This window comes from Mustela lutreola, chromosome 13 (genome assembly GCF_030435805.1).
Source record: "Mustela lutreola isolate mMusLut2 chromosome 13, mMusLut2.pri, whole genome shotgun sequence".
Classification (NCBI taxonomy): domain Eukaryota; kingdom Metazoa; phylum Chordata; class Mammalia; order Carnivora; family Mustelidae; genus Mustela; species Mustela lutreola.
Genome location: NC_081302.1, coordinates 70,390,724 through 70,410,159, shown reverse-complemented (window position 1 = coordinate 70,410,159; position 19,436 = coordinate 70,390,724). Strand labels below are relative to the sequence as shown.

General features: G+C 38.6%; 1 non-coding gene across 1 annotated transcript; it reads left to right on the top strand.

The window, feature by feature from the left end:
- The first annotated feature begins 17,161 nt into the window (after window positions 1–17,161).
- LOC131814226 (small nucleolar RNA SNORA61) lies at window positions 17,162–17,275 on the top strand. The gene has a single exon (XR_009347217.1). It is a non-coding gene; the product is annotated as a small nucleolar RNA SNORA61 (small nucleolar RNA).
- The last annotated feature ends 2,161 nt before the right edge of the window (window positions 17,276–19,436 follow it).

Genomic DNA, 19,436 nt, shown 5'->3' with positions numbered 1-19,436 from the left:
GGCCTGCAGCAACCTCCACGGTGACAGGGCCGCCTTCCCTCTATGTATCTGTGTCTTTACTCAGTGTTCTTCTCTCTGTGTATTTCTCCATTTCCCTGTCTTAGAAGGACACAAATCATATTGAGTTGATCTCAAATTGATTCCATAGTCCAAGATGCTCTTTCTCAGTAATGTCGCATTCACAGGTAAGGGGGTGGTGAGGACTTCAACCTGTCTCTCTGAAGTACATGATTTGATCCATAATGGGCCCACTCTTTATTTTGCACAAAGACAGGTGCCCACATTGCATTCCCAGGCCTGTGTTGGGCCAGGCCCACACCTGGCTGCTTAACAGACTCACTGAACACCAGATGGAAAGTCAAGCCCAAATCAAGCTGTCACGTCAAGGTCACCTCATGATTCTGAACTTGCCAACAGCTTCCATACATAGTTGCCCCTGTCCCCTTCCTGGGGCTAGAAGGGAAAGTGTTTGGGATAAGGGGCTCTCAATGAAAGCTACTGGGAAGGGCTTCCCTTGGTGTAATCACCAGAAAAGCATACAGAATGTTATCTTGACCTTCTGTTCAGTAATAGTCTCCAAGACCTCTAGACTGGGCAGTTTCCTCAACCCTCTGAATCATTCATCAGCAGCAGCCCAGAGAAAGCAATTCTGGTGAGTTGTGTTTTGCATTTTCTCTCCTGATAGAGGCCGATCTTTTAAGATCAGCAAAGTGCTTTTGCATTGTCTTAATGTCAGAAGCCTGCCCAAACTCTTTGGAAAGGTGGTTTCCCCTAACTGAAGCAACAGAGGGCATAACTCTGCTCCCAGAAGCATCAAAGACCTGGAGATTATGCCATTCTGCTCATGTGCTTTCTTCAAAGAGTACAGAGAGGGAGGTTCCCAAGACTTTAGCAGAAACTAATACTCTGTTGTCTGAAACAGCACTCTTAACAATTGGATTAAGGCCACAAATGGAGATAGCAATTTTCTCTCTGCAGATAAGGTTATGGTTAATTTCAGGTGACCCATGGTTAATGGCCAGACGTAGCAGAGTTAGAACATCCTTCTCACAGCCAAGGGAAAGACAAAGATGCATAGAGAGATCTGGTGTTCATCCCAAAGTTCCTTCCCACATTCTGGGATTGTTTCTCTCGCATTTTGAAGCCAGCTTGGTCCTAGGAAAATTGTGACTATCATTTCATCACTTGCTGGGTGCTTTACATACATTATCTCACAGTCCCTTAAAGAGACGGTATAGCATAATGGCAGATCTAGGGCCCCAGAGTCAAATGGCTGGATTCAAGTTCATACTCCCGCCTTTCACCCTCCATAAGACTGTCGGCAAGTCACTGAGTGCTATGAAATGGGAGGTTCAAATTCTGACACTACAGAGTGGCTGTAAAGATTAAAAGAGATAACCTATAGGAACACTCAATAAATGTTAATTCCTATTATTAAGTACTGTCATTGTTCCCACTTTATATATTACATCCCACTTTTAAAGGAAACCTGAGATTCAGAAGAGCTAAATAACACATTCCAGTCACACAACTAATTGTGGGAAACAGATTCCAGTCCAAGGTTTAGCCAACAGAAACCCTCCCCCACCCACCTGACCTCGGCACAACTGCCTGCCTCACAATTTGGAGCCACACTGCTTTTGGGGCTTTCATTTTCAGTTCAGACTTCTGCCTTTCAGTTTCCTTCCAGGAACACCATATCCCCTATGTCCCCCTTCTGCCCAGAGCTCCACTTTAAAGCCTATCTTCCCCAGAGAGCACCATACAGTTCAGACCAAATCTCTTCCTTCAGCTCCAACCCTGACGGTCCAACGCAACACAGGCCATGCCTCTCTGCTCAAATATCAACAGCCGGTGGTGACTTCATTCCTTGGCCTCCATTTATTCAACAATAGCATCAGAGACAGACTTTCAAGCACTGTGGTCCAGGCTCTGTGTTGGCACTGCTGACACAACCCCAGCTATGGTCCCAGTCCTCACTGAGTCTCTGATCTGGAAAGGAAGGCAGACACATAGCTCATTAACACTTACCCTCCAGGGAAGGTGGGCTGGTGTTGATGAACCATGACTTGTGGGAGTGCCATGGTGGGGCTGCTTTAGTTATATCTGGAACACTGAGTCTGATTTCGCCAAGAGGGCATGTGGCAGAAAGCATCCTGGCAAAGAAGAAAGAGCCACCAGTGATGGAGCTGATATAAACCCAAGTAGCCATAAGGGGGATGGGCCAGTGAGGCTGGAGTTTGCTGAGCCTGAGGAAGAATGATGGAATGTGGCTGGAGATGGAAGTAGAGCCCAGATGGGGAGGTTTTAAATGCCTACTGTCCTCGTGCTTTGGGTTTTTTTCCTGCATGCTACTGATTCTCAAACTTTATCCTCCATCAGAGTCATCTGAAGGCTCGATAAAGAAAAAAATGCAGATTTCTATCCACCCTGTTTTGATTCAGTACATCTGAGGTGGGGCACGCACATAGACACTTCTAACATTCTCAGGTAACACTGAGTTGGCCGCTTCTAGAACCATGCTTTGAAAATGACTGCAGCAGGGGGCTCCTGGGTGTCTCAGTGGGTTAAGCCGCTGCCTTCGGCTCAGGTCATGATCTCAGGGTCCTGGGATTGAGTCCTGCATCGGGCTCTCTGCTCGGCGGGGAGCCTGCTTCCTCCTCTCTCTCTGCCTGCCTCTCTGCCTAATTGTGATCTCTGTCAAATAAATAAATAAAATCTTTAAAAAGAAAAAGAAAAAGAAAATGACTGTAGCAGGCAGCGGGTTAATGGAGAACATCTGGAAACATTTGCATTTCAAGTAGACACACCTTGGTTTCTCCTAAGGAAAGCTACTGAGGAGCCAGTTAGCTCCTCCTTCCCGTCTACCGCCTTCTCTAGCTCTGCCTGGGGCTGGGCCACCACAGATATTGGGCTAAGCCCCATACTGGGGTGTCACCTCAGCAGCGTGTTGAGAAAGCAAGAGTCATTTCTGGCGTTTGCCTTTCCTGAGCAGTGACGCCCCCCCCTCCAATGCCCTAATGTCACTTGTTGGCTGAGGGTCACTGGATCCCCCTGCTGTCCCGACCATACCCCAAAGTGGTTGCTAATGGTTTCTGCAGGTTTTTGTTGTTGCTGCTGCATTTGAATCGGAATGCCTACGTTCAGCGTTCCCTCATATAGCTGCTGGGATCAAAATCAACTTTGCTGCCTCTTTCCAATGGGAAATAACCCATGTTCCACCTAAGGTATAAAAACTCCCTTGCAAAAGCAAACAAAATGTCATCTTGAAAAAGATATGTCATTGAGGAGTTGGAAATCAAACTTTAATGACCTCTGCGTACCTCTCTGAGCTCATGTCTTTCCTTTCCCCTCTCATTCTTCCCAGGCTAGCCGCCATGCTACTCATCTGACATCAGGCAAGCCTTGGGGCTTTGTATTGGCTACTCCTTCTGTCTGGAATGTTCTTCCCCCTACATCCACATGGCTTACTCTCTTGAGTCTTTCCAGTCTTTCCTTATTGAAATCTGCTCTGGCAACTTGATTAAAACACCAAATCCCCTTCTCAAAATACACACACACACACACACACACACACACACACACACACTCATACATACATGCACACTGGGCCCCCTAATTCTACGTCATTTTTCTCCATAGACATATTACCACTTCCCATACTATATATTTTACTGATCTCTTTGTTCATAGTCTGTGTTGTACCCACTAGAATATAAGCTTCATGAACACAGGATTTCTATTCATTATAGGGTAACTCACACCTACAACAATACTTGGAACACAGTAATAGAAACACAATATTTCTTGAATAATTCACACTGGTTCTCCTACACCCTGTTTTCAAGACCTGGGCTTGTTCATTAACTGTCTTGTCCAGAATGGTCAATCAAGCTACTCAATGTCTCTTATCAGTAAAATGAGAATAATATCAGCCTTACCCACATTTCAGAGCTTGGAGAAGAAAAACCAATATCTAAATTATGAAAAGGCTGTGAAACATGAACTGTAATACAAATGCAAGTTATTTTTAATCATTTTCCAATTTCCCCCAAAGAATATAACAAATATATTCAAAGAAGCCATTACTATAACTAGTATTTTTTTTCAGGCATATTTGAATTGGCACTTTCTTTGTTTTACTGTGTTCATAAATAACTCTTTGTATGTGCTAGAGAAATAGAAATGGGAAAGTTTCTAACAGTGAAAAAAATAAATAGAAATAAATCAAGTGTAAGATTATTCAATCGAGTAGTTTGGTTAATGTATAAACACTAATGAGTGGCACTAAGTTACAAGGAAATTCAGGGGTCGTTCGCTCAATATCATCTGAGTAAAATAATGGGGAAAAAGTAAATGTTCATCAGCTTTATTAATATATATATAGCTCAATGTCCCCAGGCCACCCAAACTACAAGTTTAATTGCAATCACATTGACATGAATTCATAAAGTCTGCCGGCCTACATGATTATAGACTCCCAACACAACTACAGGCCATCTGCAAAGACTTCCCCAATTAGTCTGAGAATGTATGGGGTACTTCACATTTGCTCATGATTATTTCCCACAGGGTGTTCTGCTGAATGCTACTTGTTGCTGTCCACCATCTTCAGCCCCTAAAGAAGATGTTGTGGGAGCAGTGTATTAGGGCCTGGATAGCCGGATCTCAGTGCTCCAGGGTTTTCACAACCCCCAAAGATCCCCTGGTCTTCTCTGAACTGAAGTCAGGTTTCAGAGTGGTGGGTTGGCCCCTTTCCTTCTGTCTTACCCCTAGACCCTGGGGGATGTGCTAGGAAATGACAACTGAAAAGCCAATAGGCTTTTCTCTTGTTTCATGTCATTCAGTTTAAGGCATGCCTTATACAATGGCCATTATCAGGAAGCATGCCTTCCTATGAGCACACAGAAATCCTTACTGTTTTTTACAAGCCATAAGTAGACTTGATCTCAGATTTCTTGCAAGCTTCGTTGTATTTTTCATGGTGACTCTGGTGAATTAACCTCCCTAAGAAGCAGACAGACTGTTGAAAAGCAAGAATCAGGTAAAATACATTCCTCAGCTTCAACCAAACCAGCTACAATTCTGTTTGGATTGTGATCAGTGGTGCTGCACACATGGCTGTTTTCCAAAGCGTTCTTGGCTTCCCCATAGCCCAATTCGCACTCCGGGCAAGTGTGGCCCAGTTGTGCCCATTTCTGCTTACCTTTTCCTGGCAAAGAAACATGTGGGCAATTCTCCATTCAAGCAGTAAAGAATGACTTTCAATCTTTTCACCTTTGATGGGAAAGAAAAGATCAGGGCGCCCTGTCTTCTAGAGAAATATAATGGAGGGAACATCTCAGGTAACAGTCCTTGTGACTATTGTTCCTCAGCGGAAAGCTGCTCCCACCTGTTTCCCACCACACAGGCCCCAGTGTCTCCACTCCATGCCCAAGCACAGAGTGTCCGGGGGCTTTGTGGATAGGCTCGTGGGGGGGTCCACCCACTAATAAATGCATGTAGTCTTCTTCTCAACTGACACAGTGGAAGAATCCTCAAATTCAAACACCATAGAACCTCTCTTGAAAATGTACAACGTTTTATTTCATTTTTCTTGGTTTTCACACACACACACACACACACACACACACATGCATACGCACACCATAAATTCACCTAAAAGCAAGGATTTGTACAATACCTATGAACTGAATATTCAGTGGGGAAAAGACCAGGTGTTATCAGCCCAGACTGGAAGTCAATATGAGATTCAGCTCCACACTGCAGTCCTATGAGTCAGTAAGGTCAAGACAGTTATTTTGAGTTAATGAGAGTCTTCTCTTTCTACCATACTTTAAAGGAGAAGATGATATAATGCCACCAGCATTATTTAACTCCAGGCTTAAATTCAAACTCTCATTTTTTCTTGTGAATAATTTAACAAATTTGCATCTTACAAATTTAAAAAAAAAGGTGATAAAGCAAGAAAAGGAAATGACAAAAAACTGAATTCAAGTCACCTTCTTTGATTTCTATTTTGTCTGATTTTTTTTTTTAAGTTTTATTTATTTATCTGAGAGGGAGCAAGTGAGAGCAAGAACAATTTGGAGCAGAGGGTGAGAAAGCAGCGGACTCTCCACTGAGCAGGGAGCCTGACTTGGGGCTCGATCCCAGGACCCGGAGATTATGACCTGAGCCACCCTGATGCCCCATTTAGTCTAGCATTCAAAAGCAAACTGACTGGGCTTGTAGGAGATGTTGGATCTGGGATTAAAAATGACAACAAAATGGAGAAGACAGGAGTGGGGAGATAGCACGTGTAAGGAACCTTTATCAGTCACAGCTTTTTATTTCCCTAGGTACTACTGCTAAAACCTACTTGTTTATTCTAAGGTCCAGCACCTTGTCTAGAGGTGAAAAATGATTTGAAGAAAACCATAAGCCATAGTTCTGCTCAACTGCAGTCTAAAGTTAGGGGTTTGAGGAAAGAATAAGGCACATAAAATCGGATCCAGCTTTTGTAGGACATCAAAAAAGGAATTTTCTATTCATTTCTTATACAACCTATCTGTTCATATTAGCATACAATCATTTCAGCCTCTCTAAATAAAACGTTTTTAACCTTCAGAACAAACAAACAAAAAATAGAGTCATGGCTAATTTAGAACTTTTTGTGAAAGTGTAACATTGAAGATTGGTGTGTATGCTTTATTTACTACTTTAAATAAGAAAAGACTTATTTATTTAAAATGGGAGAGGGCACCTGGGTGGCTCAGTTTCTTAAGTGTCTGCCTTTGGCTCAGGTCTCTCTCATCAGGCTTCCTGCTCAGCGGAGAGTCTGCTTCTCCCTCTCCCTCCACCCCTCCCCACACTCCTGCTTCTGTGTGTGCTCTCTCTTTCTCTCTCTCTCTCTCAAATAAATAAACAAAATCTGAAAAAGAAAACACCAAAATTCAGTAAATTAAAAAAATCTCGTGGAAATTAATGTTTATTTCATTAATTCCTTTTATATCTTGAAAATTTTCTTTTAATATAAAATTATTTAATTGCAAAGTGAAACAATTATTCCTTAAACCCTTCCATTTACCTTAATTCTCTCAATGGTAAAACAAATCGTGTCAATAAATGTTACTTTTTTGATTTTTTATTTACATAATTTCTTTGTTTATGATACAAGAACTGAACATTCACGGGAAGTAATCACAAAGTCAATACAAGCTGAAAGACATTCCTGAAATGTGGATAAAACCACTTAAAACTTGGCAAAAATTGAGCATAACATCTTAGTTTCTAAAAAACAATACAAGTTGCTAAATATTCTTTTTGTGTTAGAGTTATCCAGAGAAACAGAACTAATGTGATCTACAATTGACCCTTGAATAACATAGGTTTGGACTGCGCAGATTTACTTCTATGCAGATTTTGTGCAGTTGCAATTGTGAGTGTATTTGATCTTCTTCTGATTCTCTCTTTTTTTTCTTTTAAAGATATTATTTATTTATTTGTCAGAGAGAAAGAACACAAGCAGAGGGAAAAGCAGCAGGCAGAGGGAGAGGCAGGCTCCCTGCTGAACAAGGAGCCCGATATGGGACTTGATTCCAGGACCCTGGGATTATGAACTGGGCCAAAGGCAGATGCTTAGCTGACTAAGCCACCCAGGCATCCCTCTTTCTGATTTTCTTAATAACATTTTCTTTTCTCTAGCTTCCTTCATTGTAAAAATAGACTATATAATACATATAACTTACAAAATATATGTATGTCCACTGCTGATGTTCTCATCAGGCTTCTGGTCAACAGCACGCTATTAATAGTTAAGTTTTGGGGAGGAAAAAGGTATACATAGATTTTTGACTGTCCAGGGGGGTTGCCACTCCAAACTCCTAAGGTGTTCAAGGGCCAACTGTACATAAAGAGAGAGACTTTAAGGAACTGGCTCACAGGATTGTGGAGGCTAATAAATTTAAACTGGTTAAGTCAGGCTGCAGAGTCATTTTAGAGTTGATGTCACAGTCTTGGGTTTGAAATCTGCAGGGCAAGCCGTCAGGCTGAAAACTCAGGTAGGGTTTCTAGGTTGTAATCTTGCAAAATTACAAAATTCCTTTGCCTTAGGGCACGTGGGTGGCTCAGTTTGTTAAAAATCTGACCCTTGAGCGCAGCTCACATTTGGATCTCAAGTTCCTGAGTTTGTGTCCCGTGTTGGAGGAGCCTTCGGTGTGGAGCCTACTTAAGAAAAAAAAAAAAAAATTACTTTTTCTTCCCAAAACCTCAGACTTGTTTGTGAGGCCTTCAACTGATTGGGAGAGGCCCACCCAAATTATGGAGGATGATCTGCTTTACTCAGCCTGATTGTAAATGTTAATCACACTTAGAAAACACCTTTATAGCAACATCTATGTTGGTGTTTGACCAAAGAACTGGACACCATAGCCTAGCTGAGTTGACACGCAAAATTAACTATCACCATCCTAAAAACAATTTGTATGCTAGGAGTAAAGGTAAGAGTTGGAATTCCCTTAACAACTCCTTTCCCACAAGAAGCATTATCCATTATGAACTATCTAATACAGACTTCATAGAAAGAAACTCTGTCTTCAAGAATAAGAATATGTTTGTGTGTGTGTGTGTATATGTGTGTAAAAGAGAGTTAGCAAAATAATAATGACTTTAAGTTAGTATTTCCATTTGATTATAAGTTTTAAGGAAGTATCTTTTATTCACTTGTTCTCAGTCTACGGGATTTGATGTGTAAATAGATTTATATTACTATTAAAACTAAAAAAAATCATTGTTAAAAACTGTAAAAAAAAAAAAAAAACTTTTTAAATTAAATGGCTGCCTGATGATGGTGACTTATCTTGTAATGAACTAACCTCCATACACATAATTTTACACATTCTGTTTTAAACAAAGATGCTATTTCAAGGCACAGAGAGCCCCTACAGCACACAGACTGCACGCAGGTGAAGAGAGGGTGGCTCATGAGGAAAGGGTCAGCACTGAGTAAGCCACATTTCTATAACTTCTCTACCAATGACACTTTTCCCTGTGAAGCACAGATAGTTAGAACTTGAGCAGAAAGTAGCATTCTTATGAAGTTCTTCAATTCTTAATGAATTTCCATTGAAAATTAAGGGGGAAATCCTGGAATGGTGACAGAGGGATGCAAGGCAGACAACCCAGAATCTACTCATCAAGTACTGGCAGAGGCACCTGTCAAAACCTACCCTTGGTTTTGGCTCAGGTCATGATCTCAGGGTCATGAGACAGAGCTCCACATGGGGCTCCACACTCAGCATGGAGTCTGCTTGACATTCTCTCTTCTTCTCCTTCTGCTCCTCCCACTCATGTTCTCTCTCTAAAGTAAATTAAAAAAAAAAAACTTAAAAAATAATAAAGTAAAATATGCAAATAGCTGGCTGACTCCTGAATCCCATGCTCAAAGGAGACTGAAGATCTCCAGCAGAAAACAACAGCTGGAAGACTAAAAGAACTGGGGGAATGTTCCAGCTGTTACCTAACACAGAAAAGAAAGAATTTAGAGTTTGAGTCCTGCCAATAACTTTGAAGACTAGAAGGAAAAACCTGAAATATTAAAAGATGACAATCTAGTGTAGCCAATATGACTTGTCGTGGCTTTCGGTTTTGTCCCAGAAGACCAGATCAGTAATGAAATGGGTAACTGTGGTCTAGACCACATAAATGTGGGATGGATATATCACCATTTGGTGAACTATGATGAAGAATAATTGTCAGCAGATTCTGAGCCATGATTGATCTGTGTCAAAGGCAACAAGGTATTTTCATTGAGCTGCTCTCTGGTAAAATAGGGAACAGCTCTTTTCTTTTACACAGTGGCCATATGGAAGAAAGAGAAATAGTGAATCTCTAATCATAAAGATCCAGATTCAAATGGCCTTGATAAATTGAGGGAGTGCTTAGGATTTAATAGAATGTGATTCCATGGACAAATGCTTAGGAAAGTGGATCGTAAAGTATAAAAACAAACAATAAAGCAAGTGATAGACTAGGAGAGTGGTTCTTAAATTTTTAGTCTCAGAACCCCTTCATTCCCTAAAAAAAAACTACTGTGAACTTCAAAGAGTCTTATGTGTATGAATTACATATGTTAGAAATAAAAATGGGGAAAATCTTAAATAGATGTAATCATTTCAAAATAACAGAAATTTCATTGTATATTAACATAAATAACTTTTTTAACACACACACACAAAATAATTTTTGTGCAAAACGAAGTAATGGCTGGCATTCATGACATTATTTTACATTTTTGCAAGCCTTTTAATATCTGACCTATTAGAAAACAGCTGGAGTCTTGTGTCTGACATTATAGTCAATATATTGAAATACTGCATATCATGTAGCTTCTGGAAAAAGTCTCCACTCATGAAAGACTGTGAATGAAAACTACAAATAACATCTCAGTATTATTATGAATGTAGTTTTAAATTTGTAGTCCATCTGAAATGGTCTCAAGGACTCCAGGGAATCACCTTCACAGAGAGCTCACATGGAACATGAATATTCTCACAGTCTGGATCACTTCCGAGACTTTCTTTGACTTATTTTTTTCTAGGTGTCCTTATCACCAGCCTTTCAATCTTCTTTCTTACAGATTTCAGGCCATTCCACAGAATCAGTCATAACTTGCCATGAATCTATATTATCTCCACACCTCTGGCCATCTCTCTTTCTAACCCAAGTGGACAACCAGACAGATGTATCACTTGAAATTCTGACCACTGGGAGAATTTCCCTTCTGGGTCACCTGTTAGTATCTTAGTATCTTAGTACTGCAGTATCCCACTTTGGACTGATTTCAATACATTGCATAGAAATATCTCGAAAATAGACTTGAATATTCTCCTCAACTCTTATGAGGTCATAGCTTCAGGATGAAGGAGAAGTAGGTAATGCAGCAAAAACAGATGCACCGACAGTATAAGCCACCGGATTTGCAACATACTGGTGCCTTCAACACTTATTCGAACTTAATTTTATAATTGATAATGATCAACTACCCAAATTTATGGCTCAGTGGGCCATATAACATCCTGCTTATGATTAAAAACTCTATTTGCATGGTCCTTGGTATCTCTTGGGCCCCATAGCAAACCAAGGTTCTTTCCTTTAAAAAAGAATAAATATTTTCTGAAAACTACAATTCTGCTCCAAAACTCAAGGGACTTGCACTGTGATTCTCCTAACCGGTCTTTCCACAAGATCCCTAGAGTATCCCAATCTATCATAGTGAATTTTGAACAATGTTAGATTCACTGTGATATAAAGTCCAAGTAGTAGAACTGCTTACAGTGCAGCCTGGTTTTGTTGCTTCCAAATGTGATAAATTGTTGTCTTCAAAAAGCTTCTTTCTTAAGTGGTGGGAGTTTTGCAAACTTGGTTTTCACTTTGGATGTAATATCCTAACATGTCCTATACTACAGGAGTAACCAGAAATTTCTCTGAGATGACAGGCACATAAATTTTCATTGGGTTTATACTCCACCATAGACAGGAATACATCTTACCAGGTGTTAGAGCCTATTGTGATATAACAAATCACTCTAAAACTTAGTGACTTAAAATAACAAAAACTATTTCATTCTTTCAAGCTTTGGTGAGTCACAAATGTGGGGAAGATCTGGCTGGCCAGTTCTAGCTCAGGATGTCTCATTGGAGTTGCAGTCAGATTATGGCCGGAATTAGAACAGATGAGCTAGTGAAACCGCTGGGGGAAGCTCAGTATCCCTCTCTTCATGCAGTCTCAGGTCTGTTTGGATTATCTTTCCATTTCCTTGTAATACAGAGTCCTTTTGCAGGTGAAGCCCTCAGGCACAAATATTCTACTAAATAAAATGGAAATCACTGCACATTTTATGACCTTTAGAAAACCACATCTGGCTGAACCCAGTTAGAAAATCCCACCTAGCTTCAGGGAAGGGAGCCCAGACTCCACCTCTAAGAGTGTCAGAATCCCATCATAAGAAAAGCAGGTGGGGCTGCAGATATTGTAGCAGCCATTTTGGGAAAATACCGTCTGTCAAACCAGGTATCAAGGGTATATACTAATTCCTATTGAAAAGGTGTTGTAACATGATATTATTAATACAGGAAACCAGAGTGATATGTACCAATAAGATGATCACAGTTTAAATTATGGCAGTCAGTGGGAGATTTGCACTGTTCTGAGGTAAATTGGCAAAAGTATACTGCTGTGCCTTTCAGGTGAAAGTAGATTGCTTCTGGTATTCTCTGTTTGTTAAATAGTTTCAGATAAAATATTTTCCAGAAAAATAACTGCAAAGCAAATGTTGGAAAGTGATGATTTTAAAAAAATATATTTTAGTTATTTTTTGACAAAGAGAGAGAGAGAGAACTAGAAGGGGAAGTGTCAGGGAGAGGGAAAGGGAGAAGCAGGCTCCCTGCTGAGCAACCTGCAGTGGGATCAATCCCAGGACCCTGGGATCCTGACCTGAGTGGAAGGCAGACAGTCAACTGACTGAGCCACCCAGGTGCCCTGATGATTTGTTCTAGAAAAAAGACTTCATCTAGAACAATAGACATAATTTCAGTCACCACCTGATTGGTTTGTAATAGTCTCTGGTCATTCTCCTAGACCCTTTCATATTTTCCATGGAGAAATAAGTTACTTGTTTGGAAATAAAATAGACATTTCTGAATATTTTATGGCTTTGGATATGGTGCTAATATCTGTTGAAGCTCACCTTGGGGTGCAGTACTGCTTATATTAGACTTTTTTAGTTTCTTTAATTTTAATTTATTTATCGATTTTGGGGGGCCGGGGGTAAGGGAGAGGAAGAGAGAGAATCTTAAGCAGCTCCATGCCCAGCATAGAACCCAACACAGGGCTTGATCTCACAGCCCTAATTTCATTACCTGAGCCAAAATCAAGAGTTGGTCCCTTAACCAACTGAGTCACCCAGGTGCCCCTATATTAAACTTTTTAGCGGTACAGTCTTGAGTCTTCTGTTTGCCTCCCCTCCCATGATAGCACTACTCCTTTTATCAGAGAGTTACTGTGGGGAATTTTCCAGCAACCAAGTTTGTCTTTGCAGCTATTCCTTCAGGAACCAAAAAAATAACTATGGTATAGAAATATACATAGACATTGGAATCTCTTGTGAGACAGATTTTGGCCCAAACTCCACTTAATTCTTAACCTCCAAAAGCTTTCACCTCCAAAAGCTTTCACAATGATTTTCTGTGCCTTAAAGGATTCACATAATTAAAAGCCAGTGGTCAATAATCCCCACAGTTCTTAGTATTTATTTCCCCAATTCAGGTTTTTCTGGCAAGTAGCTATAAATCTCTTTGAGTATCTGTAGAAGAAAACTTATATAGTATATGATTATTTCCATGTCTTAGGGTCTTTCCACAAGGATTTGTGAATTGGTTCATATCTGGGAGTCAAGTGGCCATCACTGTCATTCATGTGCCTCAAATCACACCTTCATTTCCTGATTTACATTTGTTTGTTTGTTTTTTTGCTTGAAGTTTTAAAAATTAAGCAAGACTTTACAAGCCTGCCCATGTTTTGGAGTCCTAGGGATCCCATGATCAATTAACCACCAACAAATATTCTTATGGGTCTAACAATTGTGATTACTGAACTAAGCTATTATTTATTTCAGTAATAGATCATTGGTTTTTAGTGATTAATTACTGCCACTGGTACTCTGCCAGCTGGAGATCCCATCATCTCCAAGTCAGAGACTCTGTTTCAAAGCCAGGATCTTTAGAAGTTTTCACCTGGGCCTAGCAGAGACATTTGTTCCCGAACATTCTTCAAAAATATTTGTTTTTACACAGTTGATATATATTTTAGTCCTTAGTTAAGGAAGTGTCCTTGGGGGCCCTTTCTGGATACATGATAAAGGGGAAGGTGAAAAATCAAAGTCATCTAAACTCAATTAAAAATTCAGCAAAACTCAATTAAAAATGCTTATCTGCCTAAGCCTTGGATTCCTCCACTCCATTATCTAAGGAATTTCTGGTATCTCAACCTCATTTTGTATAGGCATCATTGAAACTAGCTGGAAAGAGAAAAAGGTAGAGCTTTGGTCAAATACTATCTCACAGTGGGCTGCCAGTGTCTAATAACCCCATGATTATTTCTCAAGTGTATTGTATTGTACTGCAAAACCCAGCAAACCAAGAATTACTTTTTCCATATTACTTTGAGGTTGAGGTTTGGAATACTAATTAAATACACTTGTGCTGACTAGGAGCACCTAGGGAGGATTTGAAGGAAGAGAGAATAAAAGTAGATCACTAACTATACACAGTATAAAAGCCATTAAAAGCTTAAAGGCAAGTATCAAAATAAATTGAGCTGAGAACCAGACCTTTGAAACATTTTATCATGAAATATAACACTGAGAATTTTCTAAATTTTACTAACACAGAGCAAAAGTGAGAGTTTTCTGGAGTGTTAATAAAATGAAATAAACTTTGTTAAGTTTTTCTTTTCTGTATACTTGATAACATACATATTAGTATGGTAGTGCAAATAATTTACAAAATAAACATGAAGAGAAAGGGTATTTGCTTTAAAAAAATTTACTGATGAGGACACCTGGGTGGCTCAGTCAATTAAGCAGCTGACTTCAGCTCAGGTCATGATCCTGGGATCCTGGGATCCTGGAGTCCTGGGATTGAGTCCCGCATTGGTCTCTTTGCTCAGCAGGGAACCTGCTTCTCCCTCTGCCTGCTTCTCCCTCTGCTTGTGCTCTCTCTCTCTCTCTGAGACAGATAAATAAATTGAAGAAAAAAAGTTTTTAAATTTACTGATGGAGTGTATTTTCAAAAAAGTCTGAATACTACTGATCTAAAAGATGGAGCACGATGCCAAAAATTATTGTGTTCAGTACTTCAGTTTAAAAAACAAGCAAGGGCGCCTGGGTGGCTCAGTGGGTTAGGCCGCTGTCTTCGGCTCAGGTCATGATCTCAGGGTCCTGGGATCGAGTCCCACATCAGGCTCTCTGCTCAGCAGGGGGCCTGCTTCCCTTCCTCTCTCTCTCTGATCTCTTCCCTTCCTCTCTCCTACTGTGATCTCTCTCTGTCAAAGAAATAAATTTAAAAAAATTCTTTAAAAAAAATAAAAATAATAAAAAAATTAAAAACAAGCAAAATTCACATATATATATTATGAATTTATAAATGCATCCACATGTGTATTTCTGTAAGTATTGTCATTGTTAGACAATTCTGTGCCAATGGCTCAACTCACCAGATATGAACATATAGCTGCGTACTGATATTTTCAGTCATTTATTTTCATTCACCTCATCTATGATTTTGGCAACCACTGCATGACAATGATATAAGTTAAGAAAAAATTTATCAGTGTTCTCCTTCAAAAGGGATTGGAATAATGTATGTAACAGGTATGATTAACAATGGACCAGAAAGACCAGGTAAAACCTATTAGACACAGTTCAAATCCTGCATTGGGGTTTCAGCCAAACCTCCAAAGCTTTTGGAGGTTTCAGTTCTTTTTTTTTTTTTTTTTTTTTCCCCAGCCACGTTCTTAAATATGCAAAACCTTCTTATTAAGCAAAAGGGCTTAATCTCAAAAATGAATGCTCCTAACTTTCATTCTTCATTATATGGTCTTGTGATGGATAGAACTATAGCAGCTCTGAAGATTATTTCTATAAAAATAATTCTGGAAAACACATTAGAAAAGACTGTGGATCTTTATATTAAATCAGTTAAATCAATGAGTATTTAAAAAAGTCAGATAGTTTTCCTAAGAAATATAAATCACCTAATAGTAATGCATTAAAACAGTGCACATACTACAAAAAATATAATACCCTATACAGTACTTTTCAATAGGCTTTCTTATTTTCTTGAAAATGAAATTGGAATTACTGAATAGCTAGAACAAATCTATTTTTGACTCAGCCATATTTTTTAAAGTCACAATTTAATAGAGATATTTTACCCTAAATCCCTCTATTTCTCAAAAGTTTCATACCTATCCCATGACATTTTCATCACCCTACCAGAGGAGAGATGATGAAACTTGGAACATAAAATCATTAGCCAAAATGAACTCATGTAGAGATATTCAAATCATAATAGGATATGGATATTGAATGATTAGGATTTATAAATACCTAAAATAGTTTAACAGATTCTTTTCAATTTTTTCCCAACTAGATTGATTCTTAAAAATGCAATAAAAGATCTAAGATAATGTAAAGCAGTACATCTGCTAATCCAAAAAATTAAGACTACAAGAAGACAACCTAAGTGGTAAAGGTGTCTCCTTAGAAATAATTCACTAGATAGAAACCCACAGAAACAAATTTAAGGCATTTGTTGTTCAGAAGCCAATAAACACCTTCCCTCTGAATATTGCTAACTCTGAGAAGATAGGCTACTTTGAACTGATGTGAAAAATTTGCAAACTATGTATTTCAGTCCGGTTGGCTAACCTCTAGACTTACTTTTATTGCTCTAATATTATCTTTTATAGCATACAATATGAATTACATAAATGGCATATATTTGGGTAACAAGGGGCTTTACCAAAAGTAAAGTAACTTGATAGTACCTTCTTTTGAGTACCGTCATTCATAATAAATTACCAGCTGCTCTCTCTGCCAGTGATCACAGGTTTCTAGGCCTAAAAGGGTAAGGATTCTGTTTTCTCCTATATTTTCCTATGGTTTCTCCTATGTTTTTCCACGGACAATAATGATAACAAAGCAACAGCAACCCGATACTCACTCAGTTCTTGCTACAGGGGTGCCAGAATTTTAGCAATTTCATGTAATACGTACTCTCAGAACTGCTCTAGGAGGTAGCTACTTTCCAGGGTCTGGTACAGGTGAGGAAAAGAAGGCTAAAGGAAGTTTAATCAGATTACCCAAAGTCAAACAGCTGTCACTGTCGGACGTGGACTTTGAAGTTCATGCCCTTAACCACCACACTGTATTGCACATACTGGAAAGGAAATGCAGTATCTGTTATCAAGAAGAGAATGGATTTTACAGACTCTGATGTGTGCCTCCGACTCATTTTCTCTTCTATACAATTCTAATGAGAACACAAACAGTCCTTGGGCGAATTCTCTCTAGACCTCTCATGCTGCATTGGTAAGTACTTGCAAGAAATCATGGCTCACACACTCTGGTTCCCTTTACTGTTGGATCTGAATGTTGGTCTTGGTGGTCTTAAAAAGAGGAAAAGGAGCACTGAAGCTGGCCTCGTGGTGCTGATAGTCTGGTTTCAAACAGGATAAAATAAATAAGTAAGTAAGTAAATAAGTAAGTAAGTAAATAAGTAAGTAAGTAAATAAATAAATTTTTAAAGATTAAAAAAAAAATAAAAATAAAGAGATCATGGCTCGCTTTTCCTCTGTCATGCTGCAAATGAGGTGTGTACAATGCTGCGACACCCAGAATCCAGACCCTCCATCCAAGGCTCATGCAAGTCCAGGATGGAAGAAAATCTGGGGATTGTTAGGAGAGTATGATTGTGGATATTAAAAATTTATACAGTACGTTTCTTCTCAAGTATAAGTTGACAGATTTATAGTCTTTAATACTTTATAAAACATACATTAGTTATGCAAATTGATCTATAAAAATAAATTATAAAAATAAAGTGATATTTATAGAAAAAGCTTCATTAAAATTTCCCTTTGAACACCTAAAATAGTATCTGCCTATAGTTATTATTCAATGAACAGATATTTCTAGTATTTTTTAAGAGACAGCATATTCTTTGTTTACCGGTGTCAGCAACACATTTATTTGATAAATATGTCTAAATATTACTAAATCAACTCAAGTAGTTCTTTTTTTAATTACCAGTTTAAGATACTAGTATATTTAACCATTAAAAGATGAGAGAATGTTTTAAATAACATTTTTTTTTTCCTCAGTGATTTGCAGGGAATTCAGGTAGGGATGGCTATGAAAAATGAGTCCATCTTCGTATGTTCAGTGCACTATATATAAATAAAATTAAACAAGGGGCTCCTGGGTCTCAGTTGGTTAAGCGTCTGATTTCAGCTCAGGTCATGATCTCAGGGTCCTGGGATGGAGCCCTGTGGAGAGCCTGTTCTCCCTCTCCTTCTACCCCGCCCCCCCTTGTGCTCTCTTTCTCAAATAAATCAATAAAATCTTTTTAGAAAATAAAAAATAATTTTAAACTTGTCAACAATTAAGACTAGTCACTAAATAATAGAATGGAAAAGAAATATTAAATCTTTGCATCAAAATAATGCCATTTGGCAAATGATGCTAAAAATAAGTGTTTTGTTTTATACATTTCATGAATTTCTCAAATGCATATACTATATCTAATGATATCTTTTCTTTAAGTCTTTTCTGCTACACTTTCTTCCTCATCAAAATTCACATAAGCAACAAATTAATGTATTTGATATTTTAGCATAACAGTTTGATCTTTTCTGAACCCAAAACAGGACCAGAATTGGGATGTTTCCTTGGATAAAGTCCTTTGTGTGATATAGAAAAAAATCCCACACATTTGATCTTATTCTTCTTTTTCACTACAATATAATTCTGAAATAGCAATCCTGGCCAAGATCTCAACATTATACAGGTTTATGACTGGCGATGTGCCATAAAAGTAAGGGTTGTTAAACTTCCATGTTTCCAAATATATATGTTCTTCAGGAAAAATGACAGTAGGCCTTAGCAAATTCAATCTCATTGAAAATTATTCTATAAGACACATAATAAAAAAGCATTGATGTGAAAACTTGTGCAGAATGGACAGAAATACAAAATAATCCAGTGAGCAGACAAATTCTGAGCTACAGAATGCAAGGTTGGTTAGATCCATGTCAAGTAAAATATAGCTAGATCTCCTCTCTTCGCTTCACCCAGTATGCACATTTTCATTCTATCAGTTCATGTATAACCATTTTGTTATTTTCCTTAGTGTCTAATCATCACTAAGAAAGAAATAATAGCAAAGTTGTAGGTGTGGATTTTAGCATAATAAAATTGATTTGGAACAGAAAATTTTAAAAATTACAAATATGAAAATATTTTTCATCTACATAAAACATAAATAGAAAGCCATTTTTTAACTGAATTTTCCTGCAATGTAGGAAAATATTTCAAAACCATGCCATACCCTTAGGAAGTCCAAACAGTTGCAGTCCAATGTGTAACTGTTGTTGTCAATGTGATGGTGGTGTGGACATTGATCTCAATAGAGAACATTTTTCAAAATGAAGGCTGAGCTCACATTTCTTCCTACTGTGGTCTCTTATCTCTCAAAGTCTTTAAAGTTACATAAGCAGCTCATCTGTATTATCAAAATTATCACTAAAATAAGACATCTTTTAAATCTCTCTCATCCATCACTGCCAAAGTGATTGTCTCATTTCAGCTGTCCCGCCAAAGAAATTTGAGCTGATT